The sequence below is a fragment of the Amblyomma mixtum genome, chromosome 4 (assembly GCF_055824585.1).
Source record: "Amblyomma mixtum isolate Tamu chromosome 4, ASM5582458v1, whole genome shotgun sequence".
Classification (NCBI taxonomy): Eukaryota; Metazoa; Arthropoda; class Arachnida; order Ixodida; family Ixodidae; genus Amblyomma; species Amblyomma mixtum.
In genome coordinates this window covers 125,077,178-125,090,783 of record NC_143015.1, presented here as the reverse complement: position 1 = coordinate 125,090,783, position 13,606 = coordinate 125,077,178, and positions in this window count along the sequence as shown.

Genomic DNA, 13,606 nt, shown 5'->3' with positions numbered 1-13,606 from the left:
GATCCATTAATTTTTGTTTGTTGTTTCCGCGTATGTGCTTTTCAGTTGTTTTATTTTGGTTTCAGTTCATTACTGGTTGCTTTATGTGATTGACATCATTATTACTTGTCACAGTAACTGTTTTATTATTACCCTATTACTGTCTTCCTATGTACTGTTAATCTATTATGTTTCTATTCTTTACGCTGCTGCCTTGTATTGGTCTCTTGGGCCTCGTCAAGCTTTTGTGTAGCTTTTAGCCCAAGAGACCATCCAGTTGTCTTCTGGAAAATAAAGATGTATTGTATTGTATTGTATTGTATTGTATTGTATTATTCGTTCATCAAAATTGTACCCACTCCTTGCAGTAGGAGACAGCCCTTTATGATTCTCCCACAATGCACTCCTGACACAGTTTTCGCATCTTTGGAGGTCGTAAAAATAATTATATTACACAATGCCGGTACCCTTTCTGAACCATGTGACCAGTTCAGTACTTTAGTACTCAACTACAAGCCCTAGATTATGGACCTCAAAAGTTAATAGATTTATCATCAGGAAAATCAAGAATATAATCTTAACTGAACCAGTTTCAAGGTTGATCTCACGAGTGACCCTTCACAGATCTGTAGCTTGCGGGCATAACAAAGGACAGCAACCTTTGTGCCAGTCTGCTGCAACTGATGCGTTTCAAAACTAAGCAGAATCCACACAGAAAAAAAATGACTTTCATTTCGTATCGAGATAAGCTTGCTTTTTATTATTAAAAAAAACACACTTTAAGTTGAAATAGGCTGCTGTCCGAATAAAGTCCTTTCTACCTTTGTAGCTTCGAAGCGTTGCATATTGAGAGCTCTTCGTCTGAGCCTCAAGGCTAGATAGTTATGTTTTGCAACTGCCGTATTTGAGGGTCGGAACTCTCTACATTTAAGGCATCTTTCCCAAGAAAAATGGCTTCATTATTTTTATTTTTCCACATGAATACTTTCAACTCGTCCTCTGAAGTGTCACTGAGTGCGTCCCGTGCGTTTAAATCAAAGGAGTTTATACCCTTTCAAATCCGAACGCACTAAACCGACCGTGCGATAAAAAGCAGCCTGAACAGAGACGAGTCATGAAGATGATCTATGAGGCCATCGTCGTTGCATTGCTTGTCTTGTTTATTCTATATAAAGAGCACTGTTCGCCAGCTTGGAGGGGCATGGTAAATGAAGCGGCCTACGACGTGACAGAATAAAGAAACAGCATTGCACAAGCCTTGATTTCTCCTTCGGGGCAAACGCTCGCACAAGTTTTGTACAGCATGAATTTTTCATGCTCTAACAGAGAATCTCTGTGCCTTTCTCAACCATTTTCACTCTTCCCTGCTGAAAAAAAGTTCTATGATGCAATAACCTCATAGAAGCTTCATCATAGAGTATCGTACAATCTGAATGATATATCATACAATCTGTATGATATTCTATGACATCTCTATGATGACTGTATGATTTTACAGAAACGTATGACATTTGTATGATAATTTCCTATGATTATGTAAGATAAGTCTATGATATTTGTATGATAAACTGCATGAGTTTATTACATCACACAACGTTTTTCAGCAGAGTTCTCTCACTTAACCTTTTTTATTGCAACGAAAGTTATACCTATGACGTCAGTCGAGACGCACGCGCCGGCCCGTCCTCGGGTAAGGGCTGGTAAGGGGGAACTCCCACTGTCGGCGCACTCGGCTCTATACTATAGCAGGCACGGCTGAGGAAAAGCTCGGTGGAAGCTGGAAGGGGAGGGCGAGCCTATGTGGCTTTAATTCTATAGCTGCAATTGCGTTCACTTATATGCCCTTGCATAGCAAAACGGGCACAAAATGCAGTTTCTGTTGAAAAACAGCGCTCCGTAAAGTCATAATCAAGAAAACTTTGCGCAGATTAACACAAGACGAAAGGGAGAAACACGCCCACACACACACACGAGCGCAAGGGTGTGTGTGCGTGTTTGTCCCTGTTTCTCCGTGTTTCTTGAATATGTCGCTACACCAACTGGCCCAACGTTCTGCTCTACAAAGTGCTTTAGAGCTCGAACATGCGGCAAAGCGCTCTCTCTTTGGCGCATTACGCGACCTATCATAAACTTGGCAGTATTGGTTTTTATTTTGCAGTAATTGTTATGTCAAGTAATCCTGCCCAAAGCCATTATCTGTATTCCTGTTTTCCTCGTAGGGGTCGTTGTCCCAAAAATGTTTTTTTTTTCGATGAAATTCTCGTTAAATAATTCCGCTGATTTCTATTAGTTCTTATATAGAATCCCTCAACCATTCACATCACCTCCCAAGCACATTCCGCTACCGTTCAATGGGAAATAAAGTGATGAAAACAACGATGTACCAGTCAAACTGAGAATGAAACGATGACTCTGTTAGTTTCAAGGCTATCGTTCCTTGCGGTGCATATTCTTCATAGAAAAAGACGGTGGCATTCTTTCTGAAAATGCAAGTTTTAGCCCTAGCAATTTGTTCTGCCTGATGTCTTTGCACTTGGATACGCCAAACTTTATTATTGACGCCAGGGGTCCGCCCTTTGCGGCGCTCAATTTTACTGCATGCGGAAAAATATTGTGCCTGCGCAGTCAGAACAAAACAGCTGTTCGTGTGAAACATATTTATGTTCTACATCACCATAATCATTACTAATATAACATGCAAACGAGGAGTTTTTCTGGGAATAATTTAAACACGGTCAAAAATTTTGGGTAAAATTCAGCTGTAATTGCAACTGCGCCCATGGCGATTTCCTTTGAAAAATTATCAATATAAGTCAAATATGTAACTAGCATTTTAGAGTCCATCATGTCACATCTTCTAATGCGCTGCTGCGGATCAAAAACTTGAGCGTTTTTTTCGGTTTTTGTCAACTTGAATTCGCGTTATTAAAAAAAAACTCAAACATAATAGGGCTTTATTATACCAAAGCTAAACCTAAACTGTTTAGCATTTCTTTTCCAACACAATCGAAAAATCACATCACCTGCGTTCACTGACTACTGAGTTTGCCGTTGTTCAGCGAACTACTGAATGATCGCTCCTTTTGTAACCCTCTACTGCATCGGCTGCCAGTTGACTGCAGTATCTGAAAATACTGAATGGTTTCCCTCCTGCCCATTTCTTCCATCTTTTTTTCCCTGCTTCCTGTCTTTCCTCCCTCTCCCTCTCCATCCCCACCGTGCACGCTGACATCCGTCCCAATATAAACACTCACCCCATTTAGTCCCCAAAACAACAGCCACAGCAACCGAGGCCTCCAATGACGCACATCATTGTAGCTCCCCAACGCCGACGTCCCCTCCTCCTGATTTCCTGCATAGGAGCTGCGATAGAACGTCGAACGAGGTGGAAGCGTTGTTGTACGTTTGTTTCATTGCCACCGTGTGTTCCCACTTGGCGAAGGTCGACCCAACGAGCGCCATTTCATTACCGCCTCGTTTAGATGCTCCGGAAATCGCTGCTCCTCCTTTAGGCGTTGTCTGACGGCCCGCTTCGGAGGGCACCTCTGTGCGGATGCCCTGTTTTTATTTTTCTCAAGGCGGCAGGCGTGTTCGAGTGCCTCTTCGCCTTCGAATGGCCCAATTGTTCCGGTCGCCACCAGTACTAATTTCATTTCTCTTTTTTTGCTTCTTTTCTCGCGAACATCGGACTGAGAACAGAGAACAGAGCCGCTAACATCACCAAGACGCTCTTCATGTTCATCCGACGTTTTTGTTCTGATTCCGCACTCACCGACTTTCTATCTCTGGATTTGCCCTCCCTTAAGTGCTTTCTTAGCTCGTGCTTTGCCGCCAAATCGGGTTAAACGTCGAAGGCATTTTTTTTTCTTCTTTCTCCCCGCACACAAGGCTCCCAATGTGAGGCCAATATAGAAACGGTGTGGGTCTTCGTTTTATTTATAAAAAAGAAGCGTCTGCATTCGCTTCAAACCAATTGTTTCAGTCGACCGAAAACCTCTTTCATCTTTGGACCCTCAAAACTGTCTTCATGCCTGCAGGGCTTTTCAACACTTCAGTCGTTTTCTACTGCCTTCTTTCCTTCTTCTCTTCTACTTTCTTTCCTCCTGCTTCCCTTTTCTTTTTTTACACTTGTTTACTTGCTTGCTTCTCTCTCCTGATGCGTCGTTTTCCCATTATGTCAGAAAAAGCTGGGACACGAAAGTTTCTCTTCTTGCTTATTGGACTCCGGTATCGGTACTACTCCAGAATATACTGCCAGCAACCACTAGGCAGGCCTTTCTGACTGCAGGCTCCTAAGCCTTGTAAACCTAACCTTGAGTCAGGACGAAAGCTAGTTCTGTATTTACTTCTAGCTGCCACAGTATTTTCTATGAGCATTTTCTATTTCTTTTCCCAGTTAGTACCCTAGAAGTAAACAATTTGCGGGGCACGTGAACCGGAAAAAAATTCTGGATTTTGTGGCGACAGAAACGCAACAGGTGAATAAGACCTTCAGCGTTTTCCTCCTCTCAAGGGCTGAAATACTGAAGACAGGTGAGCGACAACCCGCCTTCCAGGATACGGTGGTTGGTGCGACTAGGTATGCGACCAATGTTGAAGGAAAAACCTGCACGCAAATCGCTATAAGATAAACTACAACTTCCTTCTACATGGCATGGAATGACTCTCTATGCGCTGTTTGTTATGTATTCTGTGCTTATATATCCGGCTTCGAGATAAACTTAAATTCATTATTGAAACTAACTACCCCAAGTTTTTGACCAGCAAGCCGCACCCATGCTCCTCGCTGTATTCTACCTGAACTACTCGCACTCCTTCAACAAGGCCACCAGACGTCTAGGAGAGGCTCAGGGTCAAAACTTTCGATGTTTATTCTCTGCTGCACACGTTCATTAAAATTCTGATCGCTTTCAGAGTGTGTTCAGGAGAAACTAGTGGGCTAGTTGTCTACACATACCAAATGATTCCCGGCGCACAAAAAAGAGAAGAATACTGACATAAAATACACCACACTCTCATTTGGTGAGAGTGTGATGTCACTGATGTCTGCACTCAACTCCAGTCCTTAGTATCCTGATCTCTTGGCGCGCTCATTGTTTATGCCAACTTGCCTCTGACGTCCGCTGCCATTGCTCGTAAGTGATGTTCTGATGACATGAAACACTCTCCAATAGTATTGATGGGTCAATGTCGTTTGCCGGGAGCTCGAGCATTAGAAGGTGAATGACGTCTAATTACTAAAAAAAAACAATATTAAAAACTAGCATCAACCCTTCGGGTAGCGAAATAAAAAGCCACGAACGCAATGAAAGCCCTTCTTCTTTAAACTATTCCGTGGAATTCCCGTCGCACCTTTTGAGCCCTTTCCGTGTTAAGCCAGTCGCTTCTCAACCGACCCAGCCAGACTTGCAAAATGGCCAGCCAGTCCGATCCTCGAATGGCCAAAAGAATTTTCTTTTTTCTTGTGTCAATGGGAAACGTCTGAGCGCGTGGGGGAAGTAAGGGTGGCAGAGGGGGCCTGTAACTTTGTAACGCCGGGGAACAGTTCGCTGAAAGGCCGGCCTGCGACAACACGCCTTAGCGTGAGAGTTGCTGCCTTGGTCTTTCGCCAACTTTCTCTGGATCCATTTTTTCTTTTTTCAGATCTCCTTTCGGCTCATGCGACAGAATTTGCAGCTCTTTCTTTTGGCGTGGATTCGAAATGGGTCTCGCTGTAACGACAGAACCTCACCAACTAAGCTGTGAGCGGTGGCACAGCGAAAAAAAAAAGTCATTAACGTGGTCAGGCGTGACCTGCCTCTTTTCATCTGCATTCTTGGTGTGTATGCTTGTTTATGCGTTATTTTGGTCTTATGCTGCTTGCTTCGATTCCCTATCAGAGTATTTCTACAAGTGCATTTCTCTTCGGTAAAAAATAGAAGACAAAAAATTCAGGGGGCACTTTGGCTCTCTAAAGTGCTGCAAAGCGAAAGCGTTTCCTGGAGCACTGTTTGTTTTTATTTATTTTTTATTTTTCATGTTTTGTTTTCTTTCTATTATTTACTTTTGCTCCTTTTCTTATTTTTTCTTGTTTTTTATTTTATTTTCATATCCTATTTTATTTTGTTTTCATTTCTCCTTATTTTCTTATTTTTATTTTCCTTTTCTTGACTTTATTCCTTTTATTTTATTTATGAAACCCATGCATTCACTAGATGCGCCTTTATTCATGCTCGAACCTTGAGCCTTCGTGGAGAAGGCCCTGGTTCGATTCCCACCCTCGGCACAGTTTATTTTTAAGCAGTGACGCCGAAAGGCGGACAAATCTGCCGACACGGCTGCCGACGCGTCTGCTAACGACAGCATGAGGCATTAAAGGCTTTCACCTTACAAAAGGCTTCGGGCAAAGCCAGTAAGTTAACCTTGAATGCTTTTTGTTTGCTGCCATCCAGGAAAAGAACAAATAATACCATGCAATGTGCAAGCAACAAGACACTAGGGTCAAAGCAGCATTTTAGCATACACTACGAATAAAATTATACTAAAAAAAAACCGACGGCGTAAGCCTTTCAACTCCAAAGAATCCCATTACTAAAGCTGTTGCAGAGCGCCTTTGAAGCCGTCAGCGCCTTACGTCAAGCAGAGAAGAATAAAAGGGACCAATCTGAAGTAAAGAGGACATTCAATTGTAAGATCACTGCCGTAACCAGCAAATATGAAGAACGTGCGAAACCCGGGGATGGAAACTAGTTCACATAAACCCGTTTTTCTAAAGCGAAGGCGAAGAGCGTCTCTAAACCATCCGAAGCCGATTTCACGCAGCGCAAAGTCGATGTGATTTCGCCTCATTTTCTTTTCTCGAGGGTTTGGCGCGGAATGGCCATAGCTGCCGATGTCATAAAATTCAGCCCACCATAAAATAATATCCAGCACAGCACACTTTTCTTCCATCGAAGACAAGCCTCAAGACACGCGAGTTAGGATTCATCATCGTCATTATCACCAGCTTGACTACGCCCACTGCAGGTTCAAAGGCCTCTCCCATGTCTCTCCAATTAACCCTGTCCTTTGCAAGCTACAGCCACCGTATCCCTGCAAACTTCTTAATCTCATTCGCTAGCCTAACTTTCTGGCGCCCCCTGCTACGTTTGCCTTCTCTTGGAATCCCCTCCGCTACCCTTAAAGACCAGCGGTTACTTGTCTTCACATTGCATGCCCTGCTCAAGCCATTTTTTCTTCTTGATTTCAACTAGGATGTTTTAGCCCGCGTTTGTTCTCTCACCCACTTTGCCCACTTGAGGTCTCCTAACGTTACACCTATCATTTTTCCTTCCATAGGTCGCTGCTTTGTCCGTAACTTAAGTTGAACCCTTTTCGTTAGCCTCCACGTTTCTGCCCCGTAGCTGAAGTGCTCTCAATCATGCCTAAACCCAAACGACGCATCAAAAAGACATGACACTTGCCATGTTTCCTACTGTCTATAAACCTAAGCGCTACTATTTTGCTACCGACAAGAAAGTGCAGAGGTTCAGGTGAAGTATATGCGTCGGTGGTTTCAGAGCGACGAATTCACGCTGCAGTACGGCCCTTATTTCTAGATCCCGTTCATCGCCTGTATTATCATAATCATCAGCGTAACTAAGTCCACCTCAAGGCCACCTTTCCATGGTGCCACCATATTGGGGTGATTGTGCCAAAGTTCCTAATCCCATTATTTAACCCGATCTTCTGACGTAACTGGCCACTTCACACTGCAGTCCGGCTTCTCGAATCTTCCCTTAATTCCCATTCTTTAACTACTTTTCAACAGCTGGACCCACTACCTTTATTATTTAGTTGTTATTTAAGAAGTCTGAATTTTTTCTTTTTCATAATACCAAGTATGTAAGTTACAAAGCCGGCCAAAAGTAGAGATGCGGTAAGTAAATGGAATCAAGAAAGACTAAATACCGGCCATCTTAAGTCAAAATCAGAAAATCGGCACAAGTCAAGTAAATCCGATTGCAAGGTGAAGCAAGACTTGACGATGGGGCCGGACTCATCATCAAAGCTGCCGTGAAACTGAAATATCAATTATTCCTTTTCCTGTCAACGACCAACAAAACAAGCCGCTAAGGGCCACCAAAAGCTCTTGGTAGTATTGCTAGTTAAAGTGAAGCATATTCATCAAAGTCCCAACTTAACCCAACCGTGCGACCAGTTTGCAGACACTCCTCTAATCAAGAATCTCTCTTCGTGCCCGTGGAGACAGACAGGCCCTCTGAGTGCGAAAAGATGGAATAAAAAGATTCCGTTCCTGCTATATTTGGAATACGCTTTGCCTCTCCACGCGTCTTCACTCCCTCTTTTCTTTTCAACTCATCGAAAAGAAAGGCGCGGTAAACGGGAGTGCTGCAGGAGGAGGCCGTTACCAGACGGCAAAGAAAAAGGGTGAACGACCAGAAGGGAAGGGCCGAAAGTGCGCTCGCGGCGTGGAAGATAATGGAATGAAAGACTCTGCTGCCGTCTCTTCCGTTCGTCCGTGACTGCGCCTTCCACTTCACTTGACGCAAATCGAAACAGCAGCTGCGGAAAGCTCGGCTGAAATAAACAACTGCGGACGGGAAAAGGACGCCGGAGTGTTTAGAATGCGGAAAGGAAATAAAGCGTGGAGTATTCAAGAGGGCCGCTTATACGACCAAGCACAGCCGCTGTATGAGGCTCGTCCAGTAAACCTTCTTACGACGTCTGAAATTATTATTAATATGGGAGACTGAAAAAACCTCGGCAGATACACTTCAGACTGCTTACGAGTGCGATTGCGAAAGCATAAAGATCTGAGTCATGCTACATTGCACAATTCCTGAGTCATAATTATGAATACTTTGTACAAACCCTCTACTTCTTTACCTTACGTTATTGGTAATACGTTGCTTAATGTCTGTGAACCATTAGTCATGACTATGAGTATGAGTCATGACTATCCATACTTTGTACAAACTCTTTACACATTCCGTTACCTGTGAAGTGCTGAGTCCTGCTACGTCGTGGTATGTCTATGAGTGATGACTTTCAGGAGTCATAGTACGTTGCCACCTATGTCAAATTGCACTCTGGCGTTCTGACATCATCCGAATTTTGTGTCACAGACGGCGGATGCCGGCTTTTGACGCTAATGGGATATATAATAATTTCGCATTAATAATCGGCGGAGTATTACGGCACCAGTGATAAACAAAATAAGAACAGGCATAATACAACCACGTCTCTGACCAACACCCTGCTTGCGTTATCAGGAATTCGAAGAGGTGACATCACCGCGACGACAGCGAAGACAGTGGACCTTTGACCATCGGCAACCTTGCACAATGTTTTTCTTTTTTTTTTTAATAAAGTTTGTTCTTGTTGTGAGATGCACTGGAATATCAAGTACTGCACTAATGCCCAATGCAATCGGTAATGGCTAATACGGCGCGAGTCTTTATCTTTGTTTCTATTTCTTTCTGAACATTGGGCTGTTAATTATGCTATGTAAAATATACGAACCAGCCAAAATATCTCCCAAAGCAATAGTCTTTCATCCAGCCAGCTTTTAATCGTAATTTCATACCTGTACTATTGTAGCCGATCGCCACATTTTCGCATTGATTTAACTACTCCACCAAAAAAATAATGATAAACAGGACCCAAAAGAAAACATTCGACAGAAGTCTGTCTGTAAGTTCCTGTATTTTACTTGGTTGGCGTCACTTACCTTCTCCTAACAATAAACAGGACCGCATAATAACTTCAACGCGAATTCACCTTTCGAAAATTTTTTCAACACATCATGGCACCTTTTTTTGGATAATACATAAATCTGACATATCTTAACACCAATGATTACTTAGTTAATACTCGTCCCGATATGTAGCGTTTCTTTATATCATGTAACTTGCGATAGATAGCAATTAAAACTACGCAGCTGGCGGACGTAGAAACGAGGAATTGTTTTTAAGAAACGAACTGGCCTAGCACGTCATTCTACTGCAAAAAAAAAATGAAAGCTGAAGCGAGTGACCCACTTTCTCGACCGAGTATTCGCCGCAGCGAACGGAAGCCCCTCGTGACCCGCAGCTCTCCAACGTCGCGACAAAGCTCGACAAAGGAATAAAAATGACCGACAATGTCACGCCGATGATAGGAGCGCCGCCTCTCGAAGACCACTGGTGGAACGCGATATCTCTCCGCAGTGTGGCGCTGCAGTGGCCGGGCGCTTGTCGCGGCACAGCCTTCCATTCACTTCACTCTCAGCCATTTTCATTTCCACTTTTGATCTAACGAAGGAGCGCCTACAGCGAGAGCTTTTTTCGATTCGCCGGTCATCGGCGTTATTTAAACTCCCCTGGGTAGCTGCAGTGCCGAGATTTTGATGTCGAGGCAGATCTGCGGAGTGAAACTTGTCGAGCACGTTACGCATGCCGAGACATATGTTCGGCTTCAAAACCCAGCAATGATAAGACAGGCATTAGGAGGATACAGATTCTAACTGGTGAATACGAATTTCTTACACATACCACGGCCTCGAGCTTAGAGGGCCTATCGAAGACTTCGATGCAAGAAACTAATTAGGAATCTCAATCTTTACACGCAGCTATTCTTGACTGCTCCCTTCGCTATTGTGCTCGATTCCCCAGTTTCGAGAAAATGGGCCCATAAATTAGTTTCATGCGTTGCCTTTCGGGCATACGGAGCGCGAATGAACGCTATATTTCAACATTCACGGAAAGAACAGCTCTAATGAGTTTGAGAATAAATCCTCCTTGAGAAGCTTTCTTTCTTTCTTTGTTTTGTATCTGCATCTCTAATTCTCGGCGTGAAGGTTCCGACGTTAAACACCTCATACTCTAACTCTGACATGTCAATTTCTATTAGTCCAAAAAGCTAGCGTGAGTTCCCTCATGGTTCGTCCCACAGAGCTATGGTCACTACATTTCCCGACCTCTATTTGGCGCTGGCTTGTCGTTAAGTATAGATGGCGGCAATGAAACAAATGCTACAATGAGACAAATGACACTGCTAGAACCCGACGAGCCTGCTTTGACCCTTACGGGAGTCATTACAAATAGGCCGTCGTGTGCAGGGGAGCACGTATGCCCACAATGTGGATACCAACCAGCTTCCACTCCGCGCTGTCGAATCACTCCTTGCTCGCAGGCGGCGAGGCGAGAAGTCGAGGCAAGTGCCAACCAGCGAAGAGACGTCCAGTGTGGAATGCCCCAGCTTTCGCGAATTCCTGTTTCAAGGCCCGAGAACTGCTCTGTCTGCGTGCCCTACATTTTGCCTCCTTTCTCCTGTTATCCCTTTTCTACATTAGATACTTTCACACTCCAAAAGCTTTACTTACACCCTAACGCTCATAAGCTTTACACCGGCACTAGGAAGAGCGAGCGTGCCGGATGGACGACGGTACAGCGAAAACAATGAAACCTTCTTGGAAGCGCAGGTCGAAAAGAAGCAGAAAATATCAATTTCTGCAAGGTATTACTCTAGTGCGGGTTCTCAACATTTATGCTGTCTCTGTCACAATGTGGAACAAGCCGGCTACAACTAGTGCAGCATTTACTCTAACGTAGGCCTAACTCGCTTTTGATCTCGAGCTGGAAAGAGGTTGGAAAGTAGCTCATACTGCACTTGAGTTGCATTACCGAGTACGTTTGTTTCGTGCCTCTGTCGCTATATAAAGAACAAAAGTAGAGTTTTCTGGCATCGTCATTTACTTTAACACGCACGGGTTTGGAGCTTGTCTTTTTTTTTCCTTCAGCAACAGGGACCTCGATACGTTGCTTGTTGCATTTCTTTTTCATGCTGCGGCATTTCAGGTGCGCCACCACAAGTATGGCGTAGATTAAGGTTCCTAAGCTCACTGTACATGAGGTGCAAAATTTTAGCCAGCTTTACTTTTTACGTATCTATGCATGCACACAATAAATTATCGCTGGAGGTATAGACATCCCATAGCTCCCAGACTATGCTCTTATTTTATCTCCTCGAATAAGATCCCACTACTCCGGCTTTGTTTTTGTTGCTATTGCTGCTGTTTCTGTTGCTTGACAGCGGAGCAGCTCCACTTTTAAACTACACAAGGTTTTGGGGTTTGTAAACAAGGTTTGCGCCGATGCAGACGAAGCGTTCCTTACTGATTTTGATAAGCAAAGCCTTCCGCCCAATGTCTGATGAAGCGCTGGTGCAGGTCACGTGTTAGCTTCTCACGTTTCTCTTCAAATAGGAAATGTCCTGGGGCTAAATCCCAGAGTTGCCAGAAAAAACAACTTTCGAGAAAAAAAAACTGTTATAGCCATTCTGCTATAAATGCCTCCTTCATTACCAACAAGAATGGCTAATTAATAAACAGAAGCAAAGCATTCAAAATTTTCGCTTGGAAAGCATGTTTTTACATTTCATTACTCCGAGCAAAATTCTCTATTGCCGGCGCGGTCAAGTTCCGGGTGTCTCAAAATAAAGGCAAAAAATATGGCATCCTGTGACACAAGCCGGCGACCATGCTGCAGTCCGAGAGAGATATTGCCAGAAAGCTGCTGCTTCTGAAAGTATTAATTCAGAATCTAGTCGCGCTCTCAACAACCCGGCCAAACTTTCTCTCGATCATTTTTCCATTCGTATACAGCATGCGAGACAACCTATGGTGAATAGTTTTGAGACAAAATCTCGAATTCGCTGCCTCTACTGAGCTGGCAGATCAATCATGCCAACAATGGGCGTCGAGGAAAAGCACGTTTTGTTGCCGCAGAGAGAAAGCATTTCTTCTGAATAAGGGGGAAGGGGGGGGGGGGGGGGGGCAACGACGAATACTTTCTATGCAAATGCAGCAAGAAAAAAAAGGCGCGCCACGCATCCTGCCAATGCCACATTACGCGCTCTGTATACAGTCTGGGGAGATTGAAAGGCAGGTTTCCCGTCTGCAGCGCTAAATTGCGGAGAACCCACGCTTGTTACAAGACTGAGCGATAAACCGTACTGCTCTTCCATTGTTCACAAGCTTTGCACCGCTGACGTGCGCAGTGGTTACAAAGCGGGACCAATTTGACGGAACAATGAGCAGCGCCGCTGGCAGATCCAGCCAATCTGCGCTGGCTCAACCTCATCTGCAGCCATCAGACTGAAGTTTATTGAAGTCTGCACAGTTGCAGAAACGTTTTCGGAGAGTCTGACTCGCTGTCCAGACGCATCGTTAAGGCGAACATAAAAAGCGCAGAATGAGTGCGCAAATTGTTACCGAGAACTCTGCCGAATAAATGCATTTTCTCCTGGAAAATATTCCCTCTCTTCGCTGCAGGTCTTCAGTGTCTCAAACAATCCCCATAGAGCGTGTTTCACCTAAGACGTTACACAATTTTTTAAACTGGGCTTTTTTCAACATAGCGCTTCTTTCAACATATCATTCTCAGCGGAGCAACACATGAGAAAACATCCAAGATTTGCTAATTAGTATATTGGTTAGCAAATACTGAAAAGTTACATTTTTAAAATTAGGCTCCTTAATTACTGAGAGGCGTGTAGCCCGCTGTAAGTAATAACCATATCAGTTTTTAGAATTTCAAAAACGCAGTTATCTTCGGCGCTGTGGCCCCAATAAATTTTGCGTACTGGAGAGGTTGCTTTGCCTGCA